Below are 16,439 nucleotides of genomic sequence, written 5' to 3' on the forward strand. Positions count from 1 at the left end.
TGGGAGGAATTAAAAATGAGAAAGGCATAATTCCGAAGTCAAGGATTTCACAATCAACTGGAAGAGACTTTAAATTCATTTTTTTCAGCAAAGATCTATTGGAAGCTATGATATAAGGGACATAAACTAATTAATAAGGAAATTCATATAAAATATTGATTAATTCTGATAGGGATGATGGATATCTATGATGAAAGTAGAATTATGACCTGTCTTTGGAAGAAGTGAACAGTTGCAATAGACGGGTTTTGGGGGAGAGATAATTGAAAAGACAGTCTAAGTAATGTACACAGCTTTAGAAAAGCACTGATGTGGGAAGTATTAGGATGAAAGATAATGTGGGAAAGCAGAACCATTGGAGTCTGGGAGGGTATGCTGAAGGAAGGGACAAAAAAGGTAAATTGGGAGTAGTTTGTGGAAGACTAAAATGGCATGCTGAGGATTTTGGACTTTATTCTCAGTGTAATGTGGAGGAACTGCAAGTTTTGTATCAAAGATACATAAAGAAATTTCTCATAGAAAGAACAAATTTGTGACCGGGTGTGGTGGCTCATGCCTGTAAGCCCAGCACTGTGGAAGGCCAAGGTAGGCGGATCGCTTTTGCCCAGGACTTCAAGACCAGCCTGGAAAACATAGTAAAACCCCATCTCTACTAAAAAATACAAAAAATAATTTAGCTGGGCATGGTGGTGCATGCTTGTAATCCAGCTACTTGGGAGGTTGGGGTGGGAGAATTGCTTGAGCCCAGGAGGCAGAGGTTGGAGTGAGCCGTGATTGCTCCCCTGCACTCCAGTCTGGAGACAGTGAGACCCTATGTTAAAGAAAGAAAAAAGAACACATTTGTGTTTTGATAAATTGAAAGCCTGGAAACTGAGAATATGGTTTCATTACAAGCCTCTGTAATAGCTGAGGGAACCATAAGGTGCCAACTAGAACTTTTACTATTATTCCTGAATTGGCTGAGGCCCAAGAACAGAAAGTGCCCCTCAATCTAAAGGAAGTATCAATCAACCTACGGTTGGAGAAAGCTACCTCACAGCTGTGCCAATTGAATGTTAGCCAGAATCCCAACAATATTCTACCACCTTCCTTTTCTAGTCATAATAAGAGGGGTTAGAGAGATAACGTGTCATTGGCTTTTTGGGTTGAAGAGTATTTTAGTGGGAGTTTATTCCTTCTCTTCAAAGCATATAGGTGCTTTTTACAGAATAAAACCTCATAAGGAAAATCCTCTGAAAATCAAGATTAGAGGTATCTGAGCAAAGGCACTGGCATCTCATTCTCTTATTGGAATCATAATAAGTTGCCAACATGTAGTACCACCCTGATGTTACTCAAAGATCATAGTAGGTAGTGTGAGAGTCCTTGGGATGCAATTTTGGAGTCCTGGGAATATGGGTAATTTTCTGTTTAGTTACATCCTACTACTATTGGAAAGAAAAGGGAATTGTTTGATGTCTGGGCTATAAAATTGGTTGAAAATATCTGGAACAGCCAAAATGAGCAGGACATAAAGTTTAAGAAAAATATCTATCGCATATTGACTGCACGGTTTGAAGGACCCTACAATGTGTGCATTGCAGAAGAGGTCCCTAGCTCTTCTCATAGCTCTATGTGAAGGACCAACCATTGAGTAACTTGACATCACATCCAACTTAGCAAATACATTAAGGGTGTATCAAAGGCAGACATAAACATCCCCCGAAGGAGTTTCTAGCTATGTCCTTTGTACAAGTTAGACAAGAGCATCACTGAATGGACGCAGCCTTGAGAAACAGAGTGGAGACTGGATTTCAGCATCCAGTTACCTCCTTCACTGGGCACCCTTGTGCATAACCTACACAACTCCACGTGGTGGTTCTCCTTAGCTGCAAGGAGGGCAGGAGTGACACTGAACAGTGCCCCAAGAGAACCACATACACCAACTCTGTGAAGCATAGCATGATCAGCAGAGATCAACAGCGTCAGACTGAACTGGTGAGTCTAGGAACACCTTTTCTCAGTATGTGGGCAATAACATTAAGACATCTTTGTCTTCTCTATCCTCCTCTCAGCCTTCTACAGCAGAGAAACTAGTGCCTAGATAAAAAAGAAGAAATGTCTGTAAGCCACCATGCACTCCCTCACTCTTTGACAATCAAAGCTCAGTTCTGCTCTTCATTGTGGAGGTGGGAGATGGGAGGACACAACACACAAACATAGAACCAAGTTTAAGAATAGTCTTTTTGAGAAAACCAGAACTAAGTCTTAAAAATAAAATGACACAATGACAGTAGCCAAATGTAACATGAAAGGGATGGAATTTAGCCAAAATAATATTAAGTGGAACAACATAGCATGGTTGAAAGGTTATTACTGGAAAAATTAAAATTATTTATGCTTGTACCCTGATGACTTGAAACTCTTCCAATAAACTGATTACACATTAAACTGAGGACTTGACTTTTTAAAAAAGTGGAAATGTAAGTCAAAACAAATTGTTTAACCTAATTTGTGAATTTTCCAGCCATGAAATTTTTTCTCTCTGTTCTTCCAACTTTGTCTAATTTTCCTTCCTAAATCAGAAGTTTTGGGGATATTGTGATCTATAGCCACACTTTACATCTACACTTTGTCAAGTTTCATATATTTGTATGTTTTCCAATAAGCCCCTTTGAAAACTGCAGCACACTCAAATTTCTACTTACTCAGTCTGAAATCTAGTCATTTTAACTCCAGATAACACTGTCTTTTTATATAGAAAATTTTTAAAAAACATACCCTTCATTAAATGTTCTGTAAAACTATTTTCATGTATATTTCCATCATCCTTATTTTTCTGGTGACATATGCAGTTTCTTTTTATTGTTTACTTTTTCTTTAAAATGAGAGATGAAACAACATTATTTCAAGGAACTGAAAAGTGAATCTAAAATTATTTAGTGAATTTCGTCTGTGAAAACATTTTTCTTTGGGTCATTTTGTATTTCCAGTGAACTACATTTTAGATTTCACAAATTAAAGATGAAAATGTACATCCGAACCTTTATTTAAAGCAATGTATTAATCAGGATAATAATTTATTTTTAATATAACTGTTTCTGAGAATCACTGGTTTATACTGAGAACTTATCTGGAGGTTCTAGCACAGTAGCACAACAACCAGTATACCCTGGATGACCAACAGTCCTCTCTATCTGGGAAGGTTGCTCCCTTCGATTAAGCTCTCGGCTTCAGGAGGGATGCACATGGAACAGTAAGGTTGGAAGGGGCACCTGCCTAGCCAGACAGATCAGCCCAAGCAACCCTGGTGATCAATGGGGTGATGTTGAAGCCAGATGACTCTCACTAGTTTATTTTGAAATATTCATATGCATCCCTAGATTTTTTTTAAATAAATTTAACTACATGTTAACATATACAATACAATTCATGTACAGTATGAAAATACATTATTGTAGTACTATATTTTCGTGAAGAAAAGAAAATTAAACATATCTTAATTTTACAAATAGTTTAAGCCAATATTGACTTTAGAATACTAAAATTAGACAAAATATAGGTCTTTTAAATTATTTCAGTACTAGGTTTTTTCTAGGTTTGAAAGACACCCTATTCTCATTAGTGATATGTTTACTTACCAAATACTAGGGTGGATGCCTGCAGTATATCGCTTATATATGCATTTTACGTTGTTTTGTGTTTCAAGTTTAGAGTAAAATTTTTGACATAACATCACATTCTGAGATTACATTTTCTTCTGAGCTAATAGCACCCTGCATGTTGGATATAGATGAAATGTTAAAATCCAATTCTGATTCTCCTCATTAAGTGAATTAACAAGAGTTATATTATTGCTGTGTAACAGAACCAGAATTTACATGAAGGAATCCCCAATTTTCAGTTTAGGGTTATATTTCCCATAACTTATGCTGTCCATATTTTAAGTAAACATTTTTTTCTAACAAAAAAGACTGATGTGACTCAGTTTATAGTGTGTATCAATTCTGTCACATGTAAATGATGTTGAAATTCCTGGAAACCAAGAATGAAGTGATGGAAGATTGTCACTTGATATTGCTTATCTCTTTAGTTCTGTCTTAAAATATCTTTTGAAACCAGTATTTTTTTCTTGATTTCTTTCAATAACCAACACAAACTTTGTTAAGAGAGACAATAAAAAGGAAAAATTAGAGAAAATATTATTCCAGGAAGTCTTAGGGCTGTTAAAACTACTGAAAAGGATTTACATTTTCAAAGAATCCGGGATGTAGTCTCCTTCCTCGTAATTATGCAGGAGAATACACAAATGGTAGTTAAAATTTTAAATGATCTAGGAATAATACAGCCAATGAGGTCTATGGTATTTTTATAATACTGTTATCAAAAATATGGAAAATAGTATTTCTAAAGAAGAATGTGGAATTCATTTTCTGAGAGTAGAAACTATACATGACCTCAGTCTTCAAGAACTGTAAGTTTTGTGAAGTTCATCACCTTCAGGATGAAATATGAATTCCTTAACTTAGTAAATGAGATTTTGTGACTGGCCACTGCCCACATCTTCAGCTTTGTTTGTGCTGTCTTGCCATATTTTCCCTGTACTTTTGTCACTCCTGGGTGTAGGTACTTTCCTAAACTTTCTTTTCTATTTTTGGCAAAAGGTAGGATCTTAGTTTTTCCCCAGCTCAGTTTTCAAGACTCAGCTTAGGTGAAGTGCCCCTGTGTAATTGTAAAATTCTCCGTAACCCACCATCCAGCTGTTTTCAAAGGATTTTTTACCTGTGTTCAAACTTAGTGAGCAAACACATTTTTAATACCTTTCTCTTTATTTTTAATGCATCTGGTGCATAATTTCTGGTCATAAAATATTTATTCAATAAATAAGTGATGTTAGAGTTAAGAAATAGAAACGAATACAAACAAAGCATATTTGCCTCAGTTAGGGGTTACTTCCTTAATCCAGCAATTCAGATCTTGCCTCCCTTCTATGAGCATATCTTGTACTTTTTCTCTAAAAATTTCTGCAAGAAAAAACAATACTGTGAAATGCTTTTTGCTTTCACACATTATTCATAAAAGAATGACATTTTAATTTTTACAAATTGAGATGTCTTTTGTCACACCCAGTGATATCAGCCAGGCTCACCTCTGATGTCAGTGAGTTTACTACAGTTCATTTCTACATGGACGGGTCAGCCTTTAGTGCAAAAGACTCAAGAGCAGTGCAGGCATTTTGGCTACAGAGATGTAACAGGATCACAGGGCTTCACATCAGTTAACATAATCTCTGTTCCCAGTAGTGAATTCCAACTGGCCTCAGTAAAATTGGAATTTGCTTATAATTAAACAAGGAAGGAGACTGAAAACCCAGACACAAGTTTACAATGGACTAACTCCCATTGTTAATTATCAGAGCTATCAGACTTTCAAATTATAGTTTTTATTAAAATGATGTCATACACACAAACACACACACACATACTCTGCATATATCTATCATGGATTTTTTTCTTCCTAGTCAATCATTCTATTGATAAAAGAAAGATAGCCATTTTTTCGTAGTTAACTTTAGCTAAAAAACACATGATCACAAAACAAAACATGATCTCTGTTTTTACTGGATACAGCCTCTTCGTTTCCAGGGGTAAATTGCTTACATTTGTATTTTTAACACTTACACATCAGAAATGTTTAATTAAAAGAACCCACAGGTGAGGAATTTTAGTCTGGTTTTATTTTTCTTCATACTATTGTCAATGCTCTTTTACCTGTGGATTTCACAGTTTGCCTTCTAGGAAATCTTCAGGATCGTGTGATGAGAAGAGGGGAAAGGGAGAAAAACTTGTAAGGCAACTTCAAGAGCTAGGAATCACTTCACAGAGATATAAAATAAAAGGGTGGTCATTTTTATCTTTGTCCATTCACCCTAGCTCTGCTTTATTTTTAACTGATGAGTTTTTTCCATTTAGAAAGAGACCGAGTACTCAAGCTTGATTTTCATTTTTTTGCTTTGACCCACAGAATCTGAAATCAAGGCCCAGAACACCTTTGCTTACTGTAATGTTGCCATTCTCATCTTAAAGATTTTTATTTAGAAGTATCTAGGAACAGTTTAGTTGTATTTCTCATGAAGTTAAAGGAAAACTTACTGTAAAGTCTCAATTATGAAGCAATTTGTTACTTTTTAGTTCTGAGAAAAATCCTTTTTGTCCAAGGGTGAGATTAATTTAATTCTAAATTTGAACATCAAATTCCATGGCTAAGCAAGTATATATAATGGGCACATTTTAGAAGAATCTTAGGTTAGATTCTAAATTCTAATTTTGTGATTCTGTCAATTTCCACTTGCAACGTACCATCACGTCACATGAAGGAAGCCACTAAGGTCTAAATCTCAAGGCATAATTTTCAGAAAAGAAAGATTGTAATATAAATCTGAAGAAAGATGAATTTGAGTTGGGTTATTTAGTCTTCCTTTTTCCTTTTCACTTGAGTTATGCTTAAACAATAACAAATAACATTTTTCCTAATCTTTTTTTTTTTTTTTTTTTTTTTTTGGTAGGGATAGGGTATAGAAACAGTGATGGTCAAGACAAGAAAGAAGGAATTTGTACAGGAAAAATAATATCAGTGTTGTAACCTCACAGAAACAGTATCTCCTAATTTGTTGTTTTTCAGTTTCTTCCTTTTCATTCCAGTGTAGGTTTCTCTAAATAATCATTCAAGTTTCATTTGCTAGAATCATGATAGTGATATGTGAGTTGCATTGTATTTTACCGGAAATTAAATGTTCCACAGTACTTTATAAGGTATATGGATATTGATATTTATTTATACTTAAGTACAAATTAACTCTGAGTACGTATAACCATGTGACTGCAACTATATTTCCATAGGTTCAAACGATATTAAATGAAGATGTATTATGGCAGAATTGTAACCCCTAAGTCATTAGAAGCTATGTTAGAGACAAGCAGCCCTGTCTGTTTCTGTCTTATGGGCATTAACAAATCTCCCTCCTTCTCTGTTTTTCTTGTGTGTCTGCAGCATTTTTTCTGAATATCTGTTCTAATCTCCCATTACTGCTGACCAGTTGACTTCTGATATTTTTTTCCTAATCAGTTTAATTTTTTCCTCTTCTCACAGCTTCTGGCTATTCACAGTTTCTGCTATGAATTATGAGGTAATTCTACTCAATTTTTATGACCTTAACTCCTTTTCTCCTGGCTTTTAGCTCCTGTTGCTAGCTGCCTTGTTCTCTTTAGGTTTCTCATTTCAAATTCCAAAAGTGATTTGATTGGCCCAACTCCTCTTTTGGCATCAGACCACGTCATAAGTCAATTCCAGTCTTTAAATTGGATGTTGTTAGGTCCAATGAATTGTAGTTGTTGGAGTCACATCATGAGATACAATTAAACTTAGAAGAGACCATTAGTATAGTAAGAGAAATGTTAGAAACAAAGTAGTCTGAAGCTTCTGGAGCAAGAGCCATATCTGTTTAACTTGAAAGATTTTTCAGTGCAACAATACCAGGAAAAGGAAATTTGTATTATAATTTTGATATTCATCCAATCAAATAATATTATTTTTATATGTATTGAATGACTATGTGCCAGGCACTATTCTAGGCTGTAAGGTTATGTTGCTGATCAAAATAAAAGTAAATTGTCTGCTCTTGTGGAGCTTGCATCTTCATGGAGAGAAACAACAATAAAAAATGAAAAATAAAGGTGGTAAGTGGTATAAGGGTGATATTAAATGTTATGGAAAAGAATAAAGCAAGTTAAAAGGCCAGAGACCTATGGTATGTGTCTAGGGTGATGGAAAGAATTGTTATTTTATATAACATTGTTAGGTTTGTTCTCTTTGAAAAGGTTTGAATAGAGATATGAATCAAACCCTTCCTTGGCTAATTACCTCCATTTATTCTCAAAGGAGTTTTCTCACACTGATATGTTTTAATATCCTTAAAACAAGAAGGGTTTCAGTGTTTTTTTGTTTTTGTTCTTTGTTTGCTTTACATTGCTGAGAAAAAAGAATATTGACAAGAATATGTTCTCCTTTTGCAGTCAGTATTGAATAAAGTATTGTAGTCAGTATTTAATCCCATTCCCAAGGGATGGGAAAGCTGCTTGTGGTCCTGTCCAGGAGAAAAATAAAAAATTCTGAGTCCTCAATGATTTCTGAAAAGAAAGCTGAGCCTAAGACTGAATCTGAAATGAGGTCTCGGGTCTTGGATATTCTTAAGGTCAAATGTTTGTGTTCCTCCAAAATTCTATGTTGAAATACTAACCCCCAAAGTGATTGTATTAGGAGGTGAGACCTTTTGGAGGTAATTGCATCATGAGGACAAAACCTTTATGCATGGGTTTACTGCCTGGGAGAAGAGGCTCTGGAGAGACCCTTGCTCCACCCACCAAGTGAAGACAGAGCAAGAAGGCCCTGTCTGTGAACTAGGAAATGGGCCCTTATCAGACACTAAATCTGCTGGTTGCTTGATCTTGGATTTCCCAGCCACCAAAACAATTGAGAAATACTTTTTTTGTTTGTTTATAAGCTACCCGGTTTATAGTATTTTGTTTTTACCATCCCCAAAAGACTAAGACATGTGTAAGTTATGTAATGGCTCAATAATATCTGGAATGTAACTCATTTTATATTCCCAAGTCGACCTTATGTTTTGATGTCATGTTGCGCTATATCAAATATCTCAAAGTATAATTACATATTCAACTCAATCCTATTTTCTCTCATGTTCCTTCCACATGCAATTAGTCACCAGTTCACTTGAAACATCTGCAAAATATGTTCTCTGCTTTGTTTCTTTTGCCATGGTCTTCATCCACACCTTTGTAATTTTTACCTTAAATCATTGCAACATCCTCCCAGCTAGTCTCCTTGACACTAATTCTTTTCTATCCCAGAGTTGTCATCAAAAATAGAAAAAGGTGATCTTTCTATACATTGACTTAAAATTAGCTGAAAGCTCTTCATTGCTTTGTGTGGGGATTCCAAACACTAAGCTCTGGTATTGATCAGACTTAGATTTGAATACCATCTTTGTTTATCATTCCATGCTTTAATTTTCTCATCTCCCACCATAATCTCCCATGAATTGCAGAAATCTTACCTTTCCTCCAAGACCCATTTCAAATGTCATCGTTGAGGGGGAAGGGAAATACTTCCTACACATGCTGACTCTTTCCATGTGGAACAATCTCTACAATAATCTCTACTTTTATGTTCTCTACTTACATCCTCTCTTGTCCCTCTAAGGAGAGATGGAAAGACTTCTGATTGGTTAGTTTGAGAAGAACTGGACATGTGTGCTTCTGCCCTTTCATCTCACGTTCTTTGTGGGAGCTGGCTGATAAAGAGGACATGTTTTTTTCTCATCTTTCTGCCATGTGGTGAGAGTAACCTGCTCTCATCTTCCTAATCTGAGACTCGATATTACTAAGCCCATTTTTAGCATGTATGTAAGGCACCTATAATAGATTAGGTACTCAATAAATTATTGTTAAAGAGATATTGAATGAATATGAAAAATTTGGTTTTTCATTTACCTGAAGAGGTCTGTCACAGAAATGTGATGATTTGGTGTACCACTTTTGAGTCCCAATAATCGACTTCAAGAAACTTTCTCTAAAATCTTTGGTAATTGTAAATACCTCTTCAGTGGATACTGAATTATCTGTGCAGTAGAATTACCATGGGGTGCTTATGAAATTTTCTATAAATTCCTGGGCATACCCCTAAGATTGTGATGTGGTATATTGGAGGTCTAGGTTAAGAACTGATCATTTTAACAAGCACTGCAGACGATCCTTTAAATAGAGTTTGAATGCTGTCTTTAAGTTCTTAAAGAAATTTGTTTATATCTCATTACTGTATTTTATTTATTGACACTCCTGTTTTCCCCAGTAGGTTATGAACTTATCAGGGATGTTTGGTCTTAGCATTTCAAAAACATAGTACAGAACCTGAAACCTGGTAACTAGTCAATACATGTTTGTTAAATAAATGTTTGTTGATAAAGTCACACAGGAGGCTTGAATTTTCTATTTTATTTGCCAAGCAAGAATTTTGGGATATTTAAAAAAGAATACAATGAAGACATCATTATTTCATTAAATAAACTTACATTCGCTCATGAACAGTCCCATTCATGTATTTTTCCAACTATGTAGCATTTGGCATGTTCAAAAAATATTAACCATCTTTTTTCATGCATGATTCATAAATCTACACTAAACTGACATAAAGCCTTTTTACAAAATGCAGGGTAAAATAATAAGTAATTGCAAATCTATACTATGTATAATGTATTTTATAAAAAACGTTATCCTGAGTTCTGGAGACATAAATACATCAAAATATCAGGTTGCCTAGCTTTCACTTGTATGTATTTTTTCATCTAGCCACAACAGCATGTTTGCTAGGCAACAGAAAAAAGGAAATCTTCTTTAAAACATAAATCTGTGAATTCTCCTCAAGAGAGACATAGGCAATATTTGCTGCATCACTTAGGGAGTGAAAGGAAAGAGGGAAAAATCAGATTAGCTTCTTTGCAGCTGTGTTTCAGTATTCAAGACCACACCTGGACCGGGTAAAGCTTCTCTGATTATAAACCTTTGGCAAAAAGGAAAAGTTACTGCCTGAAAAAGCAGACTGTTTCTTTGGGGATTCGTTTTGGCTGTTTCAGTATTTAACAGATGTACTAGCTTAAGCTTTATATTTTGAAGATAGAATGGAGCATGGAGAAGCACTGCACTCTCTTATTGAAAAGGGTCAGGTAAATTGGGATGTTTAAAATGTATTTAGAAATTGGCAATATATCACCCAGAAACATCTCCTTAAATCTCTTCATTTTATCCTGAAGTATAATAATTTATCATGTATAATTCTGATATGAGTATGGTATTTTTATACTATAATTACAAAACTCATAATTTTGTAAATGTTTACATCCTGAGGTTGGGATCCACACATATTCCAAGTCTGAAGTACCAAATGAAAAATATTGTGATTATCTGTTTTATTTATATATAAGGCATATCTTGAGATGCACACACACACTTGGCTTCCTTAACGTAATCAGTCCCCATTATCAATGGTAAAGTAATCATATCTTTTTATTTTGTCATTTAAATACAACTGGTAAATATTTTTATTGCACAATATTCGTAGTTGAATAACAATGATAAGACAAACAGTAAATGAACTACTAGCCTTCCATCAACATTCATTGTCTTCACAGGAAGTTTAAATATAATTTAGACGAAAATGTTCTAGTGATATAAGAGTAACAAAGCATATCTAATGGTAAATGCTATTTTAATGGCTTTGAGTTAGTTCATGGGAATAGTTTTTATATCCAGTATCAACACTAGGAACTTTCATTAAAACCACGGTAATTGCCATAAGAATTATTTTATATAGATAAGCATTACACTTTAAAAAGCCACCCAGGAAGAAGTGCCAAAGTGCTTGTACTTATATTGCTAGTAGTCAATTATATCTTCTAGATCTATTTTGGGGGTCATAAGAAATATAAGAAAATACCAGTAATATTCCATCATAGAAAAAACGAAATCTTGCCATTTGTAACAACACGGATAAATGTGGAAGTACATTTTGCGAAGTGAAATAAGCCAGGCATAGACAGTTACTACATGACCTCACTTATTTGTAGAATCTAAAAAAGTTGAACTCATAGAAGCAGAGAATAGAAAGGTGGTTGTCAGGGGCTGGAGGTGGGGGAAGACAGGAGATGTTGGTCAAAGAGTACAAACTGCCAGTTACAAGATAAGTAAGTTCTGGGGATCTAATGTGTAGCGTGGTGACTGTGCTTAATACTACTGTATCGCCCACTTTTTGATGGGGTTGTTTGTTTTCTTCTTGTAAGTTCTTTTTAGATTCACATAGCCCTTTGTCAGATGGATAGATTGCGAAAATTTTCTCCCATTCTGTAGGTTGTCTGTTCACTCGGATGATAGTTTCTTTTGCTGTGCAGAAACTCTTTAGTTTAATTAGATCCCATTTGTCTATTTTGACTTCTGTTGCCATTGCTTTTGATGTTTTAGTCATAAAGTCATTGCCCATGCCTATGTTCTGAATGGCATTGCCTAGGTTTTCTTTTAGGGTTTTTATGGTTTTAGGTCTCACGTTTAAGTCTTTAATCTATCTTGAGTTAATTTTTGTATAAGGTGTAAGGAAGGGATCCACAAAGACTTGGAACCACCCAAATGCCCATTAGTGATAGACTAGATAAAGAAAATGTGGCACATATACACTGTGGAATACTATGCAGCCATAAAAAAGGATGAGTTCATGTCCCTTGCAGGGACATGGATGATGCTGGAAACCAGGAAACTATCTCAAGCAAACTATCACAAGAACAGAAAACCAAACACCACATGTTCTCACTCATAAGTGGGAGATGAACAATGAGAACACATGGACACAGGAAGGGGAACATCACATACCGGGGCCTGTCCTGGGGTGGGGGTCTAGGGGAGGGATAGCTTTAGGAGAAGTACCTCATGTACATGACGGGTTGAAGGGTGCGGCAAACCACCTTGGCACATGTATACTTATGTAACAAACCTGCACGTTCTGCACATGTACCCCAGAATTTAAAGTATAATAAACAAACAAAATTTACTAAAGTTCTATAGTATTAAATGCTGATTTTCACAATTTAAAAAATCATATTGACTCATTTATCATCTTATATTCCTTTAAGTTGAAAACATAAATTATTGACAGTAAAAACAATTTTAACAAAAAGTCAGAGCACTTGGGCTTATTGAATCTTTAAAAAATTGAATCTGAAAAAATATAAAAAGTAAATGAATCTTTAAAAATGAAGTTCAATCTCTCTGTTTCAGTTTCAGCAACTGTAAAATAAAGGAGATGAACTACATAATGTATAAGGTTCATTTATTTTTTAAACATTTTTCAGTCAACTGCTTACTATGTACCTGATTTCTACTATGTGTAAAGTATACACGTAGGTATTGTGATTGTTGTGATAAACAAGACTAAGTTCTCCCTGCTTTGGAGTTTACCTTCTGGTAGGAGAACAGACAGTAAACCAACAAGCGAAAAAGTACATGATTCCAGATAGCAGAAAGTATAACAGCAAGCAAGGAAGGGAATAGCAAGTGACTGCAATGGAGTGCTATTTGACTGACATTTTATCAGAGCCAAATGAGAAGAATGTAGTCATAGAAAGACCTATTAAAGTGTTTTCACTGTGGAGGCAGGAGGAAATTGTGAATTTGGTGGGGTCAAGGAATAATGAGAAGTCCAGTATTGCTGAAACATGGTTAGCAAAAGAGAGGTAGTAGCAGAGAGGTCTAAGAAGTACTTGGAGTTGGCCGGGCGCAGTGGCTCACCCCCAGAACTTTTCGAGGTCAAGGCAGGTGGATCACTTGTGGTCAGGAGTTCGACAGCACCCTGGCCAATGTGGTAAGACCCCATATCTACTGAAAAATACAAAATAATTAGCTGGGTGTGGTGGTGGGCCCCTGTAATCCCAGCTACTTGGAAGGCTGAGGCAGTAGAATCACTCAAACCTGTGATATGGAAGTTGCAGTGAGCCAAGATCACGCCATTGCACTCCAGCCTGGGTGACAAAGTGAGGCTCTGTTTCCAATAAAAAAGTACTTGGAGTCAAACTATGTTGGGTTTGATAAGGACTTTGGATTTTATTTAAAATGCTATGAAAAGCCATTGTAAATTTTAAATAAGGGATCTGATGTCAACTTATCTAGCAAAAAGAATAATATGACATGTGGAGAGAACCATTCTGTGCTAAGTCTTGTGGACCAGTTGCATGTGTATGTGTATGGATATGAATTATACATATACATAACTAAATATGATTCAAATCATATGGTCCTGTAAACATTTATAATAATTGAAAATATGTCAATAAAATATAGTTGAAAAACAACATCCAGTGAAAATCTTAATATGTAGAAAGATAATGTGAGGTACTTATTGACACCTGGATGTTGGATATCACTGTACTAGGGAACCAGGGACCTGCATCAGTAGGAGGACATACTGCCTGCAGGTGTGAAGGTACAAATGGAGAGAGCAATGTTATTAGAGCTGGGTGAGAACTGGTGACTTAGAAGTCAGGAGAAAAAGCTGTCAATATAGAGGAACATTTTCTGCCAGACCATAACACGAAATCACAGAGAAAGCAACGTAGGAGGCAATACCCTGATGTCTACTGGTGGTCTGTCTCATTGACTGAAACCAATTCAACGTCTGAAGGCAATGGAGGCTGGATGCTGCAGTCTAGAGGCCAGCCTCCCAGGGCACAGAGTGAGACACACAAAAGTAGAGATGGATTTTTGTGAACAGAAGGAGGTGAACCAGGTGTGATTTTTTACGTAGTTAATTCTCACAACAGTATATGGTAGGTACTTTTGTTATCCTTAATTCACAAATGAAAAATATCCCTATGTCACAAACCACAGAGGTTAGCTACTTTATCTGTGTAAATGCTCAAGCAAAGATTTAATCCCAGTCTCCAGGGCAACTATTGAGAGCAATGTTTTTATTTTCCCTGAGATTGAGTTTGAAGAAGGACCACTTCTAGGCATGAGACTCATCATGCCATTGGATGATACTACACTGCATTGGCAGCATTGATTATCACAAATTTAAGGGAGATAAAGGTATCCTTTTGGAGGATATTCTTGTTTGTGAATAGGAGTCATTCCTTAGCTCTCAACTGAAAAATCCCAAGAAAATAACTTCTAAACTATGGAAGAAGAGAAGACTGACATCTCCTTTTCAGTTGAATGACTGCCTATCTACCAAGATTGTAGACCTGACTCATGAGTAGGAGGAGAGACCTTTGAGGATATAACAGTGCATTTTGATAGACTGAGTCAAGATCTGTCCCCTCCCTTAATTTCCTGGTTCCCTAGATATACAGAAGATAAATTATGCCTATTTACAGTACTACATATTGAACACCACAAAAGAAGTTTGGACATAAGAGGAATTCATATGGTGTTACAATCTGGGTATCGGTTGCAAGATGTGACCTCATCTTGTCAGGGACCACCAAAACTTAAGGAAGCCACTGGGAATTGAGTTGTTCATTAATGATGCCTGTTGAGGTCAAACTGGTCACTCTTGCTCCATAGGCAAGCAATAGGTCAACAGTGATGACCAACAGAGCAGATACTTCCATATCACCAGCAGCTAAAATGTGAGATGCCCTTTTCCTTTTGAATTGATCATGAAACTGAAGCTTTAAAATGAAGAGAACAAAGTCAAATTAATTGGCATAAGCCTGTTTTTACAAACGTTAGAAAATAAAACTGTCAACTCTTTTTAGAAGTCTTCTGTTCACCAGAAAAGTGGTTTGACAGAGCATTGCTGGTTAACATTATTAGAAAATGAAGGCCGGGCGCGGTGGCTCAAGCCTGTAATCCCAGCACTTTGGGAGGCCGAGATGGGCGGATCACGAGGTCAGGAGATCAAGACCATCCAAGCTAACACGGTGAAACCCCGTCTCTACTCAAAAAAATACAAAAAACTAGCCGGGCGATGTGGCGGGCGCCTGTAGTACCAGCTACTGGGGAGACTGAGGCAGGAGAATGGCGTAAACCCGGGAGATGGAGCTTGCAGTGAGCTGAGATCCGGCCACTGCACTCCAGCCTGGGCGACAGAGCCAGACTCCATCTCAAAAAAAAAAAAAAAAAAAAGAAAATGAAGATAATTTCATGTTATAATTGAATGAGTTATATATGCTTTGATTTTAGATTATACTTTTGAATGACATCCTTTTAAGAACAAAGTTATGCATAAATAAGTAAATACATTCTAGTCCTCAAGTTTTGTTACTTATGTGCTTTTTAAATTATATTTTAAGTTCTGGGATACATGTACAGAACATACAGTTTTGTTACATAGGTATACATGTGCCATGGTGGTTTGCTGCACCTATCAACCCATCACCTACATTAGGTATTTCTCCTAATACTATCCCTCCTCTAGCCCCCAACTCCCCGACAGACCCCAGTGTGTGATGTTCTCCTTCCTGTGTCTGTGTGTTCTCATTGTTCAACTCCCACTTATGGGTGAGAACATGTGGTGTTTGGTCTTCTGTTCTTGTGATAGTTTGCTTGAGATATTTTCCTGGTTTCCAGTGTCATCAATTTTTATGACTGCATGGTATTCCATGGTGTATATGTGCCACATTTTCTTTATCCAGTCTATCACTAATGGGCATTTGGGTTAGTTCCAATTCTTTGCTATTCTGAATAGTGTATGTAGTAATACTGCATATAAGCTACTCAGAATTGTATGAAATGCTGAGAAATGGTTAAAGAGTTCTAAATATCTTAAAGAGTTCTCAATATCTTTGAGCTACATTATGTTTTTTTAAAAAGGCAGATCATCTACCATTTTCCCTGTGAAAA

Source organism: Chlorocebus sabaeus, chromosome 10 (assembly GCF_047675955.1).
Source record: "Chlorocebus sabaeus isolate Y175 chromosome 10, mChlSab1.0.hap1, whole genome shotgun sequence".
Taxonomy (NCBI): Eukaryota; Metazoa; Chordata; class Mammalia; order Primates; family Cercopithecidae; genus Chlorocebus; species Chlorocebus sabaeus.